Here is a 23,627-nt window from a genome sequence, read left to right as displayed (position 1 = left end):
CACCGCCCACCATTTTAACACCTCCGCCAATAATGATGGTGATAAAAGTCAACATTCACTGAGGGGTTTAGCACATGCTAACAGGCTGGAAACAGCTGAGAAGTTACGAATGTGTCTGGAACCAGAGTGCTTTGTCACTTCCTGTGTAACCTTGAGCAGGTTACTTCGTCTTTCCAAGCTCAGTTTGCTTATCTGTAAAATGGAGATAATAACAGTGATCTACCTCACTGAGTTGTGAGAATGAAATGAGACACCATGTAAAATATTTAGAACAGAGCCTAGCACACAGCAAGTGCTCAATAATTAGTAGTGTTCTGTATTAAGTAACCAACATTTTACAGGTGTCATCTCATTTAATTTAATCCCCACAACATTCTATGGATGAAGTAAGAGGCAGGGAAGTGAAAGAACTTGCTAGGAAGTGGCACAACCAAGTTTCAAACTCCCATTTTTCTCAACTGCAGTAGCTAAACCCTTCAGCTCCATGCGGCGTAACTTAAACTAGCCCCTTGTGCAGGAACAGGCCCCGTATCTTCACAGGCTCTGATCACAGTCACCTCTAGATCAGAGCTGAAGAACTGAGGTTCAGGATGGCCTCAGAGACGAACACAATTACCACAAGGTGCCAGACACTCGTGCTGCGGTTCCCACAGTTCTCTGAGCCACTACTTAGTAGATATTCAGACACTGATCTTGTCCAACTATATTCACTGTGTTACTATTCCATCACAGGCAGTAAGGTGGACTCCCTCCTTCCCCCTGCTCATTATGATTATGAAATTATCCAAATACAGTGCAGTGTCTGACCATTTTACTGAACCATTATTGGTTGCTATTTTAGAAAAGTAGAAGCTTTTATGTGGTTCAGTCGCTAAGTCATGTCTGACTCTTTGCGACCCCCTGGCCTGCAGAATGCCAGGCTTCCCTGTCTTTCACCGTCTCCCTGAGTTTGCTCAAATTCATGTCCACTGAGTCAGTGATGCTAACCATCTCATCGCACCAGGGTCTTTTCCGATGAGTCGGCTCTTTGCACAACGTGGCCAAATTATTGGAGCTTCAGCCTCAGCATCAGTCCTTCCAATGAACATTCAGGGTTGATTTCCTTTAGGATGGACTGGTTGGATCTCCTTGCTGTCCAAGGGAGTCTCAAGTCTCCTCCAACACCACATTTCAAAAGTATCAAGTCTTTGGCTCTCAGCCTTCTTTATGGTCCAACTCTCACATCTGTACATGACTACTGGAAAAACCATAGCTTTGATTATACAGACTTCTGTCAGCAAAGTGATGTCTCTGCTTTTTAATATGCTGTCTAGGTGTCGTAGCTTTTCTTCCAAGGAGGAAGCGTCTTTTAATTTCATGGCTGCAGTCTCTGTCAGCAGTGCTTTTGGAGCCCCCAAAAATAAAGTCTGTCACTGCTTCCACTTTGTCCTCTTTTATTTACCATGAAGTGATGCTTTCTTAGAGACCCTTTAAACCTATTATGTTTTACAGAGAAAATAATGAACTTTTGTCCAGTCAGCTGGCTAGTAAAAATGACTGGAACCAAAAAGCTTTTTTTTTTTTTTTTTTAAATTTTTAAACTTTAACTTCTTTACAGGAAGATGGAAGTGAAACAGTGAGTGAGTTTAACCCACAGAACTGCTCAGCTAAGTTTAGTTCTACCCAAATTCAGCTGGGTGATTTTGAAAACAACCACTTTCTCAGACTTAGAGGAAATGGTTAAGCAACCTCTGAGAAGTCATTTGTTCTTGCACTGTGGTACATATTTTTTTTTTAATGAGTCCTTTTTAGGTAATAGAACATCCTAACATTGTCCAAGCACTCATCAACTAAAATAAAAAATCTAAAAGATGCTACAAGTTATTATTCTAATCTAGATATCCTTTTCTTCCATTAAAAAGCACAAAGAGAACATGTTTCTTAAAAATGAGTTTTTACATTTTACAATAAAATGAATTCTCAATACTTTAAGCCCAAAGAGGAATATAAAAGTCACTGAAAGAAAGGGACAAGCTGACAGTTTGAGACTGAGCAACATGGTTTCATCCTGATCTCAGACAAAACAGAGATCAGATATGACTGAAAAATTACATCTTTAGAGAAATTTCTCATGTCATAATTGTAGTTGATTTTTTGAAAAAATATATCTGCTATTTCTTTTTTTTCCTGTAGTACTAGTTAAATCCTGGTACAGTAAAACATGATAACTAGGGATGAGAGAATCTATAATTACTAACACACTTTTTCTGGCTAAGTGATGAAACGTTACTAAAATTTTTTTTAAATTTTTGATGCAAATATTTCTAATACATTTTGCTACTTTCTCGTCCTCTTACAAAGACGAGACGCAACATATGGTCACCCTTGGGGGAAAATGACTGCACTGAAGCTTGATGGGAAATAGAACTCAGTACCTTTATAGGAATGGATGATAAAAGTACCTTTATAGGAAATGATACCTGCATACCTCATCATTTGGCCAATTTGCTCAAAAACGCATTTCAATTAACAACAGTTTACAACAAATCATACTCTATTGGATACTTTTTAAACTTATATTTTAGTTTTATTCATTGAACCAAGTTTCACTGTAGCTGTTTAACTCCAGCTATTTTTTAGGGGATTAAAAGTTCAGCTGAAGGTCAATATTCATTATGATTCTCATATCAGACAACAAACATTTCTTAAAGGTAAACAGAAATCATTCAATCTGAAACAGAGAGAAGAAGAATTGAGGAAAAAAAAGTGAGGAGTGCCTCAAAGGCACAAAAGAACTAACAACACGTATGTAATTGGAGTCCCAGAATTACAGGGGGAAAAAAAAAATACCTGGGCAAAACAATTATCCAAAGAAACCACAGCCCAAAACTTTGTAAATATGGTAAAAGACACAAATTTACAGACTCAAGAAGTTCAATGAACATCAAAAAATATTTAGTCCAAAGAAAACCAAGCAAAGAAACAAACTGCTAGAACCAAAAGTGAAGGAAAACCTGAAACTAGCTGGAAAATAAAAAGCTACATGTTACACCGGGCTCCCCCATCCCTGGGATCCTCCAGGCAAGAACACTGGAGTGGGTTGCCATTTCCTTCTCCAATGCATGAAAGTGAAAAGTGAGAGTGAAGTCGCTCAGTCGTGTCCAACTCTTCGCAACCTCATGGACTGCAGCCCACCAGGCTCCTCTGTCCATGGGATTTTCCAGGCAAGAGTACTGGAGTGGGTTGCCATTGCCTTCTCCATCTTACACACAGAGTAACAACAATTCAAATACAATGGATTTCTTAACAGCGAAGACCAGAAAACAATAGTCTTTAGTGTTTTTATATACATGGAACCATTATATATGTTTGTGCAATATATATGATACATATGTTACATGTATTACACAAATATATCTATATCTTTGCATAGATTAGTACCCAAAAGACATAAAGAACTCTTACAATTCAAAATAGTGGGCAAAAGATCTGAACAGTCACTTCACAAAAGAAGATGAACTAATGGCCAAAAAAAAAAAACATGCTCAACTTCATGTCATCAGTAGTCACCAGGGAAGGCCAATTAAAACCACAGATATATCATTACATACTGATCGGATTGGCTAAATTAGAAAGGTTAATCACACTAAATTTTGGCAAGGATATGAAGAATAAGCATTATCATACACTGCTGATGGAAATGTGAAGTGGTAAAACCAGTTTGGAAAATTGTTGGCAGTTTCTTAAAAAAGTTGAAACATACAGCAACCAGAAGACCCAACCAATCAAATCCTAAGTATTTACCCAAGAGAAACAACAAATGCCTACATAAAGACTTTTACTTTAGAAATCAAGGGAGACTTATATTAACCCCGAACTGGAAACAAATGTCCATTAAGACCCGAATGGATAAACAAGTTATAGTATATCCATAAAATGGAATAAAAAATAAATAAAAAAAAGGCAAAAATAAATAAAAGGGAACTACTGATATTACTTGGACGAGTCTCAAAACAATTACGCTGAGTTAAAGAACCCAGGCTAAACAACAGTGCGTGATTTCATTTACGTAAAATCTGTATAATTCCATTTATATAAAATTCTAGAAAATGTAAATTAATCTATAATGAGAGAAAACAGATTAGTGGTTGCCTAGGAAGGAAGGGAGTATTTTGTTTGGCTTTGACTCTAAGTTTAAAAAATATAACAGCAAGTATCAGGAATATGCACCATTACAGTATTCTGATTTTAATTACACAAAGACCAATCTGAGAGGCTATTTACTTGAACAATTACTGCACACTCGCATGCCACACTCTAAGCCTTTGTTCCACAATTATTTCTTGTCCACTTACCCAAAGGAACCATGAAGGTCTTCTGTTAAAAAATACTCCTGACACTATGAACACCAACACAGTGATGGGCTAAATTCTCTATAATGTTAGTAAGTATTTCAAGGTACTGTGAATGAGTAGGTGAGGGATCTTTCACAGAACTCTAGTTCACTTGGCTTAACTTAACGTGTACATGCCAGGGTGTACCTGTTTCCATCTCATCACAGTTCACCATATGTCTTATTTGCGGAGTAGGGCAAGAGAAGACAGTTTCTCCCCCCAACCCACCCACAGCTTTTATTAAGAAATAACTGGCATACATCACTGTATAAATTTAAGGTATACAGTATGATGTTTTGATTTACGCATATTGTGAAGTGATTACCACGATCGGTTTAGTTAACATCCATCATCTCATGTAGATGTAATTTTAAAAAAAGAAAAATATGTCTCGTGATGAGCAACTCGTAGGATCTACTCTCTCAACAACTTTGCAATCATATAGCAGTCTTAACTATAGTCATCACGTTGCACATTACACCCACAGTACTTATGTACCTTACAAATGGAAGTTTGTATCTTTTGTCCACTTTCTCCAACTTCCCCTCCCCGAAACCCCTACCTCTGATAACCACAAATCTGATCTCTTTGAGTTTGATGTGTGTGTGTGCATGGGTTGTTTTGTTTGTTTGTTTTTTAAAGATTCCATATATAAGTGAGATCATACAAAATATGTCTTTCTCTGACTTCTTTCACTTAGCCTCTAGGTCCATTCATGTTGTTGCAAATTGTAGGATGTCCTCTTTTTATGGCTGAATAATATTCCATTGTGTGTGTGTGTGTGTGTGTACACACATACATTTAGGTACATTTAGGTACATATATTATATGCATATGCATACATGTGCACACACACACACTCCACAACTTCTCTATCCATTCATCCACAGAAGAACATTTAGGGTATTTTCGCATCTTCACAATTATAAATAATGCTGCTGTGAACATAGGCATGCAGATATTTTTTGAAGGGCAAGACAGTTTAAGTAGATCAATCCCAGTCATTCACAGCCCCAAAGAACCCAGAGGGAAAAAGAGAGTTGATTCTAGTTCTCTTAAAGGTCTAGATCATTTTATGGCAGGACAGGCATGGGACAAAGGATTTTCTATTATTCAATAGATCAGGACAAGTAGAAAAAAAATAATTGAACTTATAAACTTATAGGCCTTTAATTCATCAAAATTAAAGTAAGTCTAAGAATTCACCAAAGGACTCAGAAGATAAATGATATACCCATATTATTGAATGTCGGAGGCAGAGGGTTTTGGGAAAGAGACAGCTTGTTAAAACCCCGAGTGCACATCAACATACAACTAGTTTAAGAAGATGTGGTGGATACACACACACACACACACACTCACACACACACATATATATATTACTTAGTCATAAAAAAGAATGAAATATTGCCATTTGCAGCAATATGAGTGGATCTGAAGAACATCATACTTAGTGAAGTAAGTCAGACAGAGAAAGACAAGTATTACATATCATTCACATGTGGAATCTAAAAAATAATACAAATGAATCTATTTACAAATCGGAAACAGACTCACAGACATAGGAGACAAATTTATGATTACTGAAAAGGAAAAGGGAGGATGGGGACAGGCATAAATTAGGAGTATGGGATTAAGAGACACACATGACTACATAATACAGATAAACTACAGGATTTACTGTGTGACACAGGGAACAATACTTGGTATCTTATAATAACCTATAATAGAAAATAAAGAGAAATGTGTATATATGTGTGTGTGTATGTATACATATTAAAAGATGCCTGCTCCTTGGAAGGAAAGTTATGACCAACCTGGACAGCACATTAAAAAGCAGAGACATTACTTTGCCAACAAAGGTCCGTCTAGTCAAGGTTATGGTTTTTCCAGTGATCATGTATGGATGTGAGAGTTGGACTATAAAGAAAGCTGAGTGCAGAAGAATTGATGCTTTTGAACCATGGTGTTGGAGAAGACTCTTGAGAGTCCCTTGGACTGCAAGGAGATCCAACCAGTCCATCCTTAAGGAGATCAGTCCTGGGTGTTCATTGGAAGGACTGATGTTGAAGCTGAAACTCCAATACTTTGGCCACCTCATGCAAAGAGCTGACTCATTTGAAAAGACCCTGATGCTGGAGGGATTGGGGGCTGGAGGAGAAGAGGACGACAGAGGATGAGATGGTTGGATGGCATCACCGACTCAATGGAAATGGGTTTGGGTGGACTCTGGGAGTTGGTGATGGACAGGATGGCCTGGCGTGCTGCGGTTCATGGGGTCACAAAGAGTCAGACACGACTGAGCGACTGAACTGAACCGAACGGATGTATACATACATAACGTAATCACTTTGCTGCATGCAATATTGTAAACCAACTATACTTCAGTAAATAGACAGGCCTGGCAGGAACTAATATGTGTAAAACGACTGCTGCAAGTAGAACATCACAGTTTGGCAACTGTCAAAAAATAACGATAAAGTCGTTTTTATTTTTTAATAATAAAGAAGAAAACCTTTCAGGTATAAACACAGAACAGATTAAAAAATCAGTAATTATTTTTAAAGCTAATTTAAGAATTTTAAATAATTCTGTGTCTTCCCGAGCTTACAACTATCCAGAGAGGAAATAAATGACTGTAGAATATTCAGATAACAAAGGCATCTGATGTGTGGTTAGTCAGATATGCCTGGCTAGGCCATTTCCTTCTTCTGTGACCTAGATCTTGCTTCAGAAACTCGCTACCCAATTCTAACAGCTCCATTTTCTACCTTGTATAAAAGGTATTCCTAAGATATTCCTCTCCAGTCTCTACCGAAGACAGGTTTAACGTGCAGAGCAACAGTTCTCGAGATGCAGTACGGGTACCACTGGGAATTTCTGATACTCGCTCAGCAGGTCTTCAAGGGTAAAACTATTTTCATAATCAAATGTTATTTCAGTTTTCACACTCATTCTCTCATGAGTGTACCATGGAGATTTCCCTAGCCTATATGACACTTTATATAACACACTGAACACAGAAGCAAATCTAAAAATCCAGTTGTATTCTATTATGGCAGACATTTAAAAAAATTGCAACAATGCAAAATAATGCCTCTCACTAATATTTCTGTTTTGGGAAATTAAATATGTTGTTTATGTTAATATGTAAAAGATTTTCATTGTCATTATGAAAAATATTAATATTTTTTAAAAAATCTTTCAGTGTTAATCTCTAACACAGTGAGTATTGAGAGATATAATCCACATAAACAAAAGCTCTTAGGGGTCCACAATAATTTTTTAGAGTATTAAAGGGGTCCTAGACTAAAAAGTGTAAGAAGAGTAACACTGCCTTCAAAGATGAAGAAAACAATCCCCAAACTCTTCAGACATCTTGCATCTTCAAGCATGCAAGTCTCAGTATACTGCTGGAAAAAGCACATGGAGTAACACATAAAGTAAGGAAAGTGCAGAAGGTCTGAATCACCCCAAAGGAGGGCAGGAAGGGACATGGGGTTTTAGACCACCCTGGATTCCTGGGTCTCCCCCCCCAAAAAAATCTTGAATTTAACTACATATGCTCATTTGAGCATCCTCAGGTAGGAATGTAGCCTTTAATAATTTGTCCCTGTGAAAAAACACAGTCTTCTTCACCTGATGGTGTACAAGATTATCCAAAGCGAAGGTGGCCCGTGATGGACTGAGCGGTTCCTCCCCCCGTCCCCAGCTTCATATACTGGAGCACGGATCCCCGGTGAGATGTGTTGGGAGATAGGGCCTTTAAGGAGGTAATTAAAGTGAAATGAGGTCACAGGAGCAGGGCTGAAAGGACTGGCATTCTTATAAGGGGAAGACACAGAGCTCCCTCTGTTCGTGCAGTAGAAAGGCCACGCAAGGACACAGCAAGGAGGCCAGCATCTATCTGCAAGCCAGGAAGAGCCTCTCACCAGAAACCAACCATGCCAGCACCTTCCTCTTGAACTCCTAACCTTCACACTCTCAGAAAATTTCTGCTAAGCTACCCAGTCTGTGGGACTTAAGACACCCCGTCTGTGGTACCCTGCCTGCATACTGTTTCCATATGAGCATCCATAAATATACCGAGTAAGAGGGTGAAAATGGGAGAAGGAGACATTGAATAGATACCTGCAGTTCACACACCATAATTGATGCTGTGGCCACTGAGGATATGTTGAAGTGTTGTTATTCTCAAGATGTCGCCTACTTTTTTTTCTTTTTTCTTTTTCTCCTTTGATTAGTGTCAGGACAGAAACATCCACATTTTTTTCCTATTGGTTAGTGTCAGGTCTAAAATTCATGCTTTCACATCTCAGTTCATACCGTAACTATCTCATACAGTTAGCTATTATGTTAAGAGAGCCCCACCTCTCAATGGCTCTAAGATTGACAGCTATGATACGGTTTCACCTCCTTTACTCTTTACATGAGGGTCACAGGAAGGCTTATGCAAGACCCGTTCATGCCTCTTACCAATTCCAGGAAATTCCTTTTTTTTTTTTTTTTTAAAGTCAAATCTAACTGGCTTGGGAATTGTTTCAGTGGCTCTCTAACGAAGGGCAAAATACCCCAGTGGCAGGTCGGTCAGCAGGCCCTACAGCCCTGCAGGAAAAGAAACTCATTTAACTGAACCACTGTGGTCTCCAACCCCCAGCAGCTCTCCAGCTGTGAGAAAGGCCCAGCAGATGAAAAGTATGAGGGAGGAAAACGTTGGATCAGTCTTACATTTTGACTTTAAAAATGCTTCAGAGTAAGAGATTCCCTCCCTCTCAGCATCGTCTTTCCTCAAACAGAGAGACCATGTCTCATTTGGCACTATCTTCCCTGTACAAAAAAGCACATTCACAGTAAGTGCTGAAACACAGCAAGTGCTCAAAATGCATTTCAGTGGAAAGGGAAGCTGAATGAACATTGATAAGAATACTCAAAAAAAAGTGACTTGAAATTACTCTGTTATAGAGGTATTTATAGAAAAAGGAGAGGCACTGAAATTCAACGTTACTTGAAAAAAAATTTAAAAACCCTCTAAATTAAAAGAGCACAGGGACAACCCAGAGGGATAGAGTGGGGTGGGAGGTGGGAGGGGGGCTCAGGATGGGGGGACACATGTATACCTACGGCCGATTCATGTTGATATATGGCAAAAACCATCAAAAGTATTATATGGTAATTATCCTCCAATTAAAATAATTTTTAAAAAAGAAAAAAAAAGAGCACAAAGCAAAGTTCTTATCTAAATGTTTTAGAGGTTGTCTGATGTAATATTAGTTTCAGATTAACATTTACTGAACTAATACATAGGAAGCACCACATTAGGTGCAAACTCTGCTGCTGCTGCTGCTGCTAAGTCGCTTCAGTCGTGTCCGACTCTGTGTGACCCCATAGACGGCAGCCCACCAGGCTCCCCCGTCCCTGGGATTCTCCAGGCAAGAACACTGGAGTGGGTTGCCATTTCCTTCTCCAAACTCTAGTAGGAACCAAATACAAGAAAACTGTGTTTTTATCTGTTAAACGTAACTGATGGTTCCTGGCTGAACAAGCATGTACGTTCTTCACACAGAACTTGAAATATGGTTTGAACCACTGAGAAAACGAACCCTAAACAAGTGGTACTTCTGCTTTCATAATATACCTTATGCTTCTGTGAGCATCCCTGGGAATAAATGTGGACTCCGGTAACTTACTCCTGTGGGAAAACGCTATCTTCTTAACCCTGAGGCATCCCAGGGGCAATTACAGCCCACAGGGAGGAATTCCTCCACTCTGTTCCCATGCAGTCCACTCACGTGGCCACCAAACACTCTAAGTATTATTCCTTACATCCTTCACCTTGCTGTTTGATGAAAATCACTACCTTCTATGTTTCAGAAGTTCAAAATATTGTTCTGACGAGAAAAAAAAGATAAAAACCAGATCTAGAGACTCCTGGCAGGGATGAAGTAAGGAGGTAACTGCCATAATTCAAAATAGATTCTCAGAGCCAAAAGCTGCTGCCAAGTTACACTTAGTTAGCAAAAAATAACAGTAAAATAAGTGCCACCGTCACTAGCAGAAATACAAATTCACTAGTAAAACCAGCTTCTTAGTACGCTTCCTGTGAGGATACATAACAACATAGGTATGAACTTAAGTTCCTATTAAACTATAGACATCTTTGTTTGCATTCCTGACGTCTATGATATACACAGGCTTCATTGTCAGTAAATGAAGTTCCCTTATCCTATACTCTCATGCTAACACTATGCCCTCTATGCCCTTTTGGTCTTTAATTCCTCACTATTTCAACCCCCACCTAATAGATTAAAATATATATATATATTTATAAAACACCTAAGACTGAATGAAACAAGTTCTACTTGTACGAATAATGAGGTGTTATGTATAACATTTGCCTGCAGGAACCGGAAAAACACACCTAAGCCAGAATTACACAGGATGTAGAAATGAACAGGTCTTCTCTCTTAGATAACACTTCCCCGAAAGTGTCACAAATGTGTAATCATTATTAATAAATATGAATTGGAAAGAATCCTCTCCTATAGTAGTCTCAAGCCTTTAATGTTACTAAAACAAGATGTAAGAAATACATGTTCCCCAATTTTCAAAATCTCACTATGGCTGGAATATGCCAAGTGAAAGTGAAAGTCGCTCAATCTGCGACCCCATGGACTGTGTAGTCCGTGGAATTCTCCAGACCAGAATACTGGAGTGGGTAGCCTTTCCCTTCTCCAGGGGATCTTCCCAACCTAGGGATCGAACCCAGGTCTCCCGCATTGCAGGTGGATTCTTCACCAGCTGAGCCACCAGGGAAGCCGGGAATATGCCAAACCACCCCCCATATCTTAAACTTGGTGACTATAAGAAAATGTTTTGAGTTACTGTACATATTTTAGTGTTTTATCTAAAGATATTAAAACCTCTTGGTAACATCCTTAGATAAGAATCACAGAACTAGTGAGTGAGGAGCCAGGACTTAAAAGGAGCGGTCTGACTGCTCTTCACCATTACAACATACTACACAGAAGTCTTACAAAATGAGGTAGATTCACGGAGAGATCTCTAAAATGAAAAAATAAAAGTACAAACCAAATGTATCTAAGGAAAGTGGTGTGGGATGGGACCTGGCCTTCTCAAAGTCTGAAAGTTTTTGAAGGGCGTGTACTGATTTGTGCATCTGTATACCTTAAAAGAAAAAATTAACTCTGCTAGAATATAAGCTCCTCAAAGGCAGAGACCGTTCTGCATTCATAGTTGTACTCCAGCTTTAAGAATAAAGCTTGGAACAAGTAAGCATACGGTGAAGGTATTTATTTGAAGAGGGTTATCTTTTTAGAAAGAGAGAAGTAGGAATGTGTTAAACACTAATTTAAAAAATACTTGTTAATTGAGGCAGTTTAAAACAGCATGCAAGACTGTACTCAAACATTCACAGTCTTGTCTGACCCACTCCTGACTCCCCAGTAGAAGAACGCAGCAAGGAGACATGGAAAACTAATTTTGGTTTGTTATATTTTTAGTCTTGGGTGATAAAAATAAGAGATGAAGAAAAACTGTGAGCATGATGTAAACAGGAAAAAATCCAAAATGAAATTAAAAAGGAAAATAATAACAAAAAAAGAGAAGACAGTAATTAAGTAGGTTTGAAGCCCATCACTACCTGGTTTCAATAAAACAGAATTAAGCTCAAAGCACTCATCTTCCACAAAGTTTTTGTCCTATATATTTCTGCATTTATTTTCTCTGGTTGCTATCCACTAATAAAAAACCAAGAGAAAACAGAAAATTTATAATAATTTACAAGGTTATAATAACCACCATTTAGTTCTACTGAAAAGCCAGCACTCAAAAATGTTCGTCAATTCCACATCGGAAATAATCTAGTTAAACAACTCTGGCTTAGAGGACACCAAAAAGCATCAAGTTATCAGTGTAACATCATATTCCATGGACTGAAAACACAGACAAACAGTTCAGCATATGAAGAGTAATTAGTTCCTTTATCCTTCTATTTATTATTATGACAATGATCAGATTCACATAAAGATATGCCATTTTGGTCACTTAAAAGTTAACCAATATCCTTGTGGAGAAAAATATTATTAGTTTAATTTTCAATTTTCTTTTCCTTTTCTAGGCTGCTGCTGCTGCTGCTGCTGCTAAGTCGCTTCAGTCGTGTCCAATTCTATGTGACCCCATAGATGGCAGCCCACCAGGCTCCCCCGTCCCTGGGATTCTCCAGGCAAGAACACTGGAGTGGGTTGCCATTTCCTTTTCCAATGCAGGAAAGTGAAAAGTGAAAGTGAAGTCGCTCAGTCATGTCCGACTCTTAGTGACCCCATGGACTGCAGCCCACCAGGCTCCTCCGTCCATGGGATTTTCCAGGCAAGAGTACTGGAGTGGGGTGCCATTGCCTTCTCCATTTTCTAGGCTAACTTATTTTACCCTAATATTTATATTTGTATCAAACTTGTTCCCCAATCAAACATAATCTTTATTTTACAAAATATTTCTAAAAATCTTTCCTCATAACAAAGGTCCCACAGTCCTTGACAATCCTCAGGGTACCTCTTTGAGCGATTTAGCTATAAAAAGTAATTGAAAATGTCAATGATGACTAAATATTTATGCTCATTAATCTCTCAGGCAAAGTTACCAACCTTATAAGATCTAAAGTTAAAAAGCTTGTTTTTAATTTCAACTACCTAAATATTGTTTCAAAAAATGTTAACTGCATTTAATTCCTTATTTTAAAAATGGCATTAGGCATAAGAAACACCTCTGAGTGATTTAACAGAGAATGCATATCACTGCATGAGATTTGCAGAAGAAATTTATAAGAACTCTAATGTTCTTATAAACATTGCCTGTGAGTTAGAGAATACCTCAGTTGGTGAATAAATCTGCTAGACATGATCTCAGATGGATCTGAACTAATACTTACTTTGCTGATATTTCTCTGAAATATTTTTCTATCAGACTGATAAAACACAAGGTAAATGATAGGACCAAATCTATAGCAAAAACTTTGCCATGAAAATACAACTTACTGAGGATCAATTTGATTTTCATTAACCTATTTAAAAAAAAAATAGTGATTAACTATAAATCAGGGACTGAAACCACATTTTTTCTACCAATAGTCATTGTCACTTGATTAACTGTCAAGAAAAGATTCTATGCATGAATTCTTCAAGTCTTTATCTCAATAGCATCCCACTGTAATGAAAAAACACACCCAAGGCTAGCCACACTTTAGTGAACATGTGCTTCAGTTCATGTCAGTTCAGTTCAGTCACTCAGTCGTGTCCAGCTCTTTGTGACCCCATGGACTGCAGCACACCAAGCCCCACCCCCCCAACCATCACCAACTCCTGGAGTTTACTCCAACTCATGTCCATCAAGTTAGTGATGCCGTCCAACCATCTCATCCTCTGTCGTCCCCTTCTCCTCCTGCCCTCAATCTTTCCCAGCATCAGGGTCTTTTCTAATTAGTTAGCTCTTTGCATCAGGTGGCCAAAGTATTGGAGTTTCAGCTTCAACATCAGTCCTTCTAATGAACACCCAGGACTGATCTCCTTTAGGATGGACTGGTTGGATCTCCTTGCAGTCCAATGGACTCTCAAGAGTCTTCTCCAACACCACAATTCGAAAGCATCAATTCTTCAGCACTCAGCTTTCTTTATAGTTCAACTCTCACATCCACACATGACTACTGGAAAAACCATAGCCTTGACTAGACGGACCTTTGTGGGCAAAGTAATGTCTCTGCTTTTCCATATGCTGTCTAGGTTGATCATAACTTTCCTTCCAAGAAGACCTTCCTTCCTACATTGACCTTCCTTCCTACATTGAATTATTCTTCTATGTGCTTCCTCTAAACAAAAAGTTACTAAGTCTCTGGGAAGCCTGTATGAATGCTGATCGAAGTGAGGTTGCTATTTTAAATGGCAATGCATTTCTTATTTCCGCAAACACTCAACACTCTATGCTCAGTCTGAGTTGTTTCCTTAATCTAGGCATCAAATCTACATACTAAAAGGACAGTATCAGTGGCCCAAAAGGTTTAGGTACTAAGCATTTAAAAGGCAGAAAAACTACTGCTACAAGTATAAAGGGAAACCAGCCCAAACTTATGGGCATCAACTTGATATATCCAGGATACCCATCAAGCCCCAGTGGCCTTACTTAACCCTTTTGACAATTATGGGACAAGAAGAAACTAGACAAATGTAATACTACTTCTGTCTTCAAATCACACTTAGCTCTCCTTAATCACTCCCACTAAACTCCATTTCTCCATCAAAGAGAACTCTGAAATGGTGTAATGGTGTTGAAGTGATGAGTATTCTAACAACTGTTTTAAATCTTATAAAACAACAATTTCAGCTGTGAGGAATACCATGATCCAAACCTTCCTGCCCACCAGAAAGTCCCTCTATGGCACCAAAGGACACCCAAAGCAGTTGTCTGGGAAACAGACAAAAGGGCTGCCACACAGCCCAGTCATCATCTGCTTGTGAGATCCAGGGAGCAAAGAAACACGCCCAATCCTCAGGGGTCCAGTTTTCTCACTGGATTTCCCATTCTCCTGTTCTCCCAGCTTACGAAGCTGTCTCCCCTGTAGAAACATCGGAATACCTCCTTAAACACCCTTCTTCCCAGATCACCGGCTTTGGCCTCCCCAAATAGCACAGAGGCCTGGAGAAGACTCTTGACCATCTAATCCCGTCATCTACAGAAGTCCAGACAATTGGCCGGAGTTCTATTTTGATGACCACACTCTTGAACTATGTGGCAGAAAACGCCTGGGAGGACATTCATTAAGGAAAAGAGCTTCAGAGGGTCTTCGACAGTTGAACTTGATTCTGCACCATTTTTTCAAACTCCCTTGGAAGACTCAATTTTCTTTATTTGGAACTGATTTCCTCCTAGTCTTTTTTAGATGCGAAGATTGGATTTTTTTTTTAACTGATTCATTGTTCTACCGTAAGCATCGGTACAAAGGTGAGTCAAAAGCAGTCAATAAAGAATAGCGACTGCCACCATGATCATCCCATGATGGGTCAATGGGTCACTAGCCTTCTTTATAGTTTCTTCTTCTTGCGATCTGAAACATTCAGGAAAGCGAACAACACTAGCTTACAAGCAACTATGACTTTTCTGACTAGAAAAATACACAGTATGATTAAACTCATGGCAAATGTTTTTTTGCCATCCCTCAAACGCCAGCCTTAACTCATTCATCCCCTCTCCCCTCAATTCCTTTTGTCCAACCAGACCCACCTGCTTCACCTTTCCAAGCCCGACTCTTGCCTTTCAGCCTCACACAAGAGTGTCCTACTCTCCAGAAGAGATTCATTTCTAAGCCAAAGACTTGCAAGGGTCAAGGTATTGACCATTTTGCCTTTTTGATTCCTCCTTACCTTAAATCTCCATATACCGCTCATCTTCATGACTAATTCTCCTAAGTCCCGATTTCCCCTTAAGATCTTTGGATTCAAAGTCTTACAGGCACTCCCAGGAATAATCACAAACAGATTACAACAGTGAATCGGGTTACAGGAGAATCCTGACTACTCTTTCATAGACACAGAAACCCAATTTCTATTGCACAGAAATACCAGGGCAATGAGCAGCCTTCTCTATAAAAACCGCTAGATAAAAACGGAGCTGAACCACCGTGGGCTCCAGAATTTTCCTCATTTTTCATTCCTACTTTTCTGCGAATACTCTTAAAGGGTACAAATCCAGGAATTCAAATTAAAAAAACAGTGTTTCTCAGGTCGCTCCAAAATTATGGAAAGGTGTAGTAGCATTAGCTCCAGCTCCAACCTCCTACAGTTTTCAAGACATGAGGTAACTAATTAACAGAATATGGCCGCACGGTCCTCACTTCAAGTGCCAAGAACCACAGGCTTGATCCAGCTCCATCCCAACTTCTGGGGTAATTCTGCCTAGACTTCTCTGTATTTCAATCTCCTAATGTTTTCACAGAGAGGGTCAGAATGCTGCTGTTTCCTAGCAGGAGTGTTAATCAATAGAAATGTAAACTTACTGCTGACAAATGTTATATGAACAGGTTACAAAGACAATCGAACACAGATAAATACGATTTTTGACAACGTGGTCACAATATTCTCTGGACTCCAGAGAAAGCTTGAAGGAAAAAAAAAAGTATCTCTTTAAGAATTCTTGCCCTGAGGAAGTAACTCCGCCTGTACCTTGAGATCAGAGCTCTCCGGATCACTTATCTAGACCATCTCTAATCCTGAAAACAAAAGGGAAAAAAAAGGGAACAAAGCCTTTTAAAATCTTATTCCAACCATTGTTTAAAACTAGTGAATTTTGTGAGCTTTCCCGGTGGCTCAGTTGGTAAACAATCTGCCTGCAATGCAAGAGACCTGGGTCTGATTCCTGGGTAGGGAAGATCCCCTGGAGAAGGGAATGGCAACCCACTTCAGTATTCCAGCCTGAAGAATTCCATGGACAGAGGACCCTAGTGGGCTACAGTCCATGAGGTCACAAAGAGTTGGACACAACTGAGCAACTTTCACTTTATTCACTTTATTCATTTATTTAATAATTAGAAAACTGTCCCAGGTTTTACTGCTTTTTTAACTTCCATATTCTATTATTTTCATATTAGCATGAAAACAAAACTAGACTATTCCCTTTCTTTTCTCTTATTGAGGTTCAGTTCAGTTGCCCAGTCATGTCCGATTCTTTGCAACCTCATGGACTGCAGCACACCAGGCCTCCCTGTCCATCACCAACTCCCAGAGCTTACTCAAACTCATGTCCATCGAGTCAGTGATGCCATCCAACCATCTCATCCTCTGTTATCCCCTTCTCCTCCCGCCTTCAATCTTTCCCAGCATCAGGATCTTTTCAAATGAGTCAGTTCTTCTCATCAGGTGGCCAAAGAGTTTCAGCTTTAGCATCAGTCCTTCCAATAAACACCCAGGACTGATCTCCTTTAGGATGGACTGGTTTGATATCCTTGTAGTCCAAGGGACTCTCAAGAGTCTTCTCCAACACCACAGTTCGAAAACATCAATTCTTCAGTGGTCAGCTTTCTTTAGAGTTCAACTCTCACATCCATACATGACTACTGGAAAAACCATAGCCTTGACTAGACAGACCTTTTTGGACAAAGTAATGTCTCTGCTTTTTAATATGCTGTCTAGGTTGGTCATCGCTTTTCTTCCAAGAAGCAAGTGTCTTTTAATTTCATGGCTGCAGTCATCATCTGCAGTGATTTTGGAGCCCCCAAAAAATAAAGTCTCTGTTTCCATTGTTTCCCCAACTATTTGCCATGAAGTAATGGGATCAGATGCCATGATCTTAGTTTTCTGAATGTTGAGTTTTAAGCCAACTTTTTCACTCTCCTCTTTCACTTTCATCAAGAGTCTCTACATTTCTTCTTTGCTTTCTGCCATATGGGTGGTGTCATCTGCATATCTGAGGTTATTGATATTTCTCTCAGCAATCTTGATTCCAGCTTGTGCTTCGTCCAGCCCAGCATTTCACATGATGTACTCTGCATACAAGTTAAATAAGCAGGGTGACAATATACAGCCTTGATGACTCCTTTCCCGATTTGGAACCAGTCTGTTGTTCCATGTCCAATTCTAACTGTTGCTTCTTGACCTACATACAGATTTCTCAGGAGGCAGGTCTGGTGGTCTGGTATTCCCATCTCTTTCAGAATTTTCCACAGTTTGTGGTGATCCACACAGTCAAAGTCTTTGGTGTAGTCAATAAAGCAGAAGTAGATGTTTTTCTGGAACTCTCTTGCTTTTCTGATGATCCAGTGGATGTTGGCAATTTGATCTCTGGTTCCTCTGCCTTTTCTAAATCCAACTTGAACCTCTGAAGTTCACGGTTCATGTACTGTTGAAGCCTGGCTTGGATAATTTTGAACATAACTTGGCTAGCATGTGAGATGAGTGCACTTCTGCAGTAGTTTGAACATTCTTTGGCATTGCCTTTCTTTGGGATTGGAATGAAAACTGACCTTTTCCAGTCCTGTGGCCACTGCTGAGTTTTCCAGATTTGCTGGCATACTGACCGCAGCACTTTCACAGCATCATCTTTTAGGACTTGAAATAGCTCAACTGGAATTCCATCACCTCCACTAACTTTGTTCATAGTGATGAACTATGAAGGCCCACTTGACTTCATATTCCAGGATGTCTGGCTCTAGGTGAGCGATCACACCATTGTGATTATCTGGGTCATTAAGATCTTTTTGTACAGTTCTGTGAATTCTTGCCACCTCTTCTTAATATCTCCTGCTTCTGTTAGGTCCATACCATTTCTGTCCTTTACTGTGCTTATCTTTGCATGAAATGTTCCCTTGGTATCTCTAATTTTCTTGAAGAGATGTCTGCTGCTGCTGCTGCTAGGTAGCTTCAGTTGTGTCCAACTCTGTGCAAACCCATAGATGGCAGCCCACCAGGCTCCCCCGTCCCTGGGATTCTCCAGGCAAGAACACTGGAATGGGTTGCCATTTCCTCCTCCAATGCGTGAAAGTGAAGTCGCTCAGTTGTAACTGACTCGTAGTGACCCCACGAACTGCAGCCTTCCAGGCTCCTCCATCCATGGGATTTTCCATGCAAGAGTACTGGAGTGGGTTGCCATTGCCTTCTCCTCTTTCCCATTCTATGGTTTTCCTTTATTTCTTTGCACTGATCACTGAGAAAGACTTTCTTCTCTCTCCTTGCTATTCTTTGGAACTCTGCATTCAGATGGTTATATCTTTCCTTTTCTCCTTTGCCTTCCACTTCTCTTCTTTTCTCAGCTATTTGTAAGGCCTCGTCAGACAACCATTTGCCTTTTTGCATTTTTTTTTCCCTTGGGGATGGTCTGGATCCCTGCCTCCTGTACAAGGTCACGAACCTCGTCCATAGTTCTTCAGGCTCTCTGTCTATCAGATCTAATCCCTTGAATCTATTTGCCATTTCCACTGCATAATCATAATGGTCTCCCTGTCCTATTCTTCCACCATCTTGATTTAGGATCAGGTTAGCATTAATTGATAGCAGGTCTATGGGGCTTCTGCTAACTGCCTAGCAGAAAATCTCCTTGTAAACAGGCATTCCAAAAATGGTATTTGCCTGATTCCTGAGAAAGAAATCACTGTTCTTATTCTCTATATGATAATTTCCTTATAACCAATCTTCCTGGTTCTGTCTCTTTCAAGTAGAGTTCTCAAGAATCATCTACAGATAAATAATAATCACTGGTTCTAATAGTTTCTAAAATATGATATTTATCTTGTCTCAAGATAATTTTTTGGGGAAGTTGTCATGTACAGAACTTTTCCACCTCTGCTTTCCAGTTAACAGCTGGACTGGTTTCTAGTTACAGCATCAACCTTATACTACTAAATGATGTTAATATTCAAATCCTATATACTCCTATTTCCCTTAACTGAAATAAAGATGTAAGACAGAAATGTAAAAGCAGAATTTAACTTATATCCTATCATGTAAACTATTATCTTCCATTTTAAAGGTTTTTTCTCAATGTGGTAAGTTATTCAGAACAAAAGAAAACTACACATGAATACAGTGCAGTAAGCTCACATAGATGAGCTTTGATAGATGCTAGAAAAAACTTTTTTTTTTTTAAACAAATGCTAAAAAAAACTTTTTTTAAAAACAAATGCACACCTGTAGGATTGGAGTAGGAAATAGCAACCCACTCCAGTATTCCTGCCTGGGAAATCCCATGGACAGAGAAACCTGGCAGGCTACGAGGTCTAAAGGAGCTGGACATGACTGAGCACACACGGGCACATACCTAACAGGATAACTGCTATCTGTAAGATTAAAATGATGAAATCACAATTTTATACTGCCTTATAATTCATGAACATCTAATTCATTATCCTGACTTCCCATTTTGGAAGTTGGGAAATACTTTCACTTGGAAGCCAATCTGAAAACAAAAACAGTTTTATAAAGACAGGAAAGCCCCCCTTGTTAGATTACATACCAGGATGTAGTATTAAAGTGATTCTTGGGGGCTTTGGGAAAAATAAAACGATTTAAATTGTGTTTTCAGTGCTGGGGCTTCAAAATATCAATGCTTTTCCACCCTCTGGAGATTTACGTTGGGCCATACCACAAACTAGAAAGCATTTAAAAATAGACACACACACACATATGGAATTTGCTTATCTAGTAAAGTTCTCAAAAGCTCCCTCCTGGTGAATACTTTTAGTACACTAAAAATTAAGTGTAGATTCCTAGACTCAACTTCAGACTTTCTGAATCAGATCCGGAGGGTGAGCTCTGTATCCACATTCCTTAACATAAATTTAAGTTATTCTAAAATGCCTTAATCTTATGTGCAAGTGAGGACAAATAAAACTAGACAGTCATCAAATAATTGCTTGCCCTAGTGACAGTGAAGTCACTCAGTTGTGTCCGACTCTTTGCAACCCCATGGACTGTAGCCTACCAGACTCCTCCATCCATGGGATTTTCCAGGCAACAGTACTGGAGTGGGTTGCCATTTCCTTCTCCAGGGGATCTTCCCAACCCAGGGATCGAACTCGGGTCTCCCGGGGAAGTCCCTGTACATTTATCAAAAGACCTACAGAGTTTCTATTTTTTGTTTGTTTGGTTTTTGGTAATACAGCAATCACTGCTTCTGAATAGTTTCACTTCTACCTGCCTAACAGAACATAATAGCTACTACCAAACCAACCTTGACTACTAGTCCAGCACATTCCTCTCCCCATAAAAGAAAAGGCACCAAATATCCAAAGCCAGACTGGATGTCCTGTCTTTAGCATAATAGTCAGCAGTCCCTACCAAGGGCAACACCAAAAATATCTCCTGAGCCAAATGGAAATTCTTGGCAATAACGTCTCTCCTTGTAAGCCCTTTCTGGAGATCTGCATATTAAATGGACTGCAGTAGTGACAGGTTAACACAGGATGGTCATCAAATAAATCCACTGTCGGCAGGTAGAGAGCAGGGTCCAAGAAAAATGAGCCATACCAGCAGCAAGTTTTGACAGAAAACACCGAAAGCAGAAAAGGCCTTACTGGAATAGATGAGTATTGAAAACCAAATTAGCAAAACAAACTAAATCTGCCTCCTTTACAAATTTACCTCTTTTCAGGGAGAGAAATCATTGACAAGGTTTTAACTGAAAGATACATGGCCCCGACTTACTGAAACTTTTCGATAAGCGCTCACACCTCTCTCCACATATAGAGATATATGACAAAGTGTAAGTGGTGACAATTTTATTAAAAGAGAATGAATGTGTAACAAAAGCCTACACCATACTTGATAAACCCTCCAATGATAAATTCTATGGGTAATGAAAATATTCTGCACCAGAACACTGAGACCTATGAGAGAATTAGATGTACATATTCTTTGCCCTCAAAAGGATTAAGTACAGAGATAAGTGTACTTTCCACTATACCATGTCCTGTTTGAAGACACTAGAAAATTCTACAGCTATTCTTCAAAAGTTCCAAAATAATGAGCCTTCCTTAAACCCAAAAAGCACCTCAAAGTGCTAGGACCTAATATCTTGTTGAGGCTTCCCTGGTGGCTCAATGATAAAGAATCCGCCTGCCATCTAGGAGACTGGGGTTTGATCCCTGGGTTGGGAAGATCCCCTGGACAAGGAAATGGCAACCCACTCTTGTATTCTTGCCTGTGAAATCCCGTGGACAGAGGAGCTTGGCAGGCTACAGTCCCCAAGGTCACAAAAGAATCGGACACAACTTAGCAACTAAACCAATCAACCAATTTCTTCTTGACTTTAGATGTTAGTTTCTATTTCCCTTGCTAAAAGATGCTAGATAAGGTTCCAAGGAGTAATTACTACATTAACTAAAATGATACACTGCTCAACTATCTCCAGCACAGACTCTGAAAATCTGTTAGACAGGAAAGGATTAGAAATCCAATTTCCTATATGAAAGTTGAAGCACTGCTTTTTTTTTATTCTCCTCTCTGGGACTTTTTCATTGCCCGTCAAAATATGACAATTTGCAAATATTCACATCCAGAGGTACATATTCTAAAACTATTCTAAGATGGGAGAAAAGGCTCCAACTTTAAGACTTGAGAATGTACTTTAATTCTACAGGCACAGGTTCACCAAATCAGCTAGCAATAATCTTAACCAAATGCGTGACTCAGCCTTGTTGAGAGGAGTTTTTTGTTTGTTTGTTTGAATTTAGAGGAAATTTCACATTTAAAATCCTACCAACGCGGAAGCTCCAAGCTTTCTACCTAGAACACAGGATAAGCCTTAGGATACTCACTGGAAAGGATTTAAGAATCTGTATTAAACGTATACTTTGTATACTAAGCTTCCTTTTAGCTCACATCGTCCTTATTTTTCTTTGCCAACTTTACCAGACTACTCTTAGAGCCTCAGTAATTACAAATAGAACCTGAATGAGAAAATTCAGAATTAAAGCTGTCATCATTAAACCTAATTAAACAGTACAGACAGGAAGATGGCAGTAGAATAAAGCATTCTGAATTAGGGACGGGGAGAATATAATTAGTAGTTCGCAGTCCCAGGGATGAAACACAGCATACAACAAAGTCTGACTCGGGTTTGGGACCTAGTGGACAATGTCTCTGTCTCCCGGGTGGCAAGTGACCCACCCTAACAGAGGCAGACTGTGCCTTCTATTAATGCGACAAACTCTCTACCTTAAGTAACCAACCACCCGCAGGAAAACACATGTCCACTCGGAGAGTGAACTCTCCCATTTCAGCGTGAATTCTCCCTTGCTGGCAGTTTTCCTACTTTCTGTCCCCAAAAGGGAATCTATATACTCAACACCGCAAATTGAAAGGCGTCTCACCCCTACATGGCACTTGTGGTCCAAACAAAAGCCACGGTTTTAAGGAGGGTGGGATGGATTCGCTCCCTTCGGTCAGTAAAAGGCTGTGGCTGTTAGCCGAACCTCCTGCAGGCTCCGGCTTTGGACACTCGCCTCAAGTCACACTGTGATATCACCGTGACGGCCCCTTGATATTTAATGAGTCTCGACTGAAAATAAAAAAAAAAAAAACGATCTTACTGGGAGCAAGGGAGAGGAAGCTTGAACCTCCTGCGGAATGCCTCCGCAACAGACGGGGAGAGCGGCAATGCGGGCAGGAACCTCCCCGGCGTCCAGCCGGGGTGATCCAGCTTTTCTGCAAGTTTTTCTCTACCTTCCACTGAATTAACCTAACAAGCCCCCACCCCTCCACC

The 23,627-nt window shown here is 39.6% G+C and overlaps 1 protein-coding gene across 5 annotated transcripts in view; it reads right to left on the bottom strand.

Annotated features, from left to right (window-relative positions):
* The window catches only part of LNPEP (leucyl and cystinyl aminopeptidase), a 99,935-nt gene that overhangs the window by 74,061 nt on the left and 2,247 nt on the right, over positions 1 to 23,627 (bottom strand). Inside the window, exon 2 of one of the 5 annotated variants that reach the window (XM_055565325.1) lies at positions 23,236 to 23,423. The exons of the other annotated variants lie outside the window; for them this stretch is intronic. The gene's annotated coding sequence lies outside the window, so the exon portion shown is untranslated. The remainder of the gene's footprint in view (positions 1 to 23,235; positions 23,424 to 23,627) is intronic. 5 annotated transcript variants of the gene reach the window in all.

Source organism: Bubalus kerabau, chromosome 1 (genome assembly GCF_029407905.1).
Source record: "Bubalus kerabau isolate K-KA32 ecotype Philippines breed swamp buffalo chromosome 1, PCC_UOA_SB_1v2, whole genome shotgun sequence".
In the NCBI taxonomy this organism is placed as follows: domain Eukaryota; kingdom Metazoa; phylum Chordata; class Mammalia; order Artiodactyla; family Bovidae; genus Bubalus; species Bubalus kerabau.
This window is presented reverse-complemented; position numbering and strand designations above follow the sequence as displayed.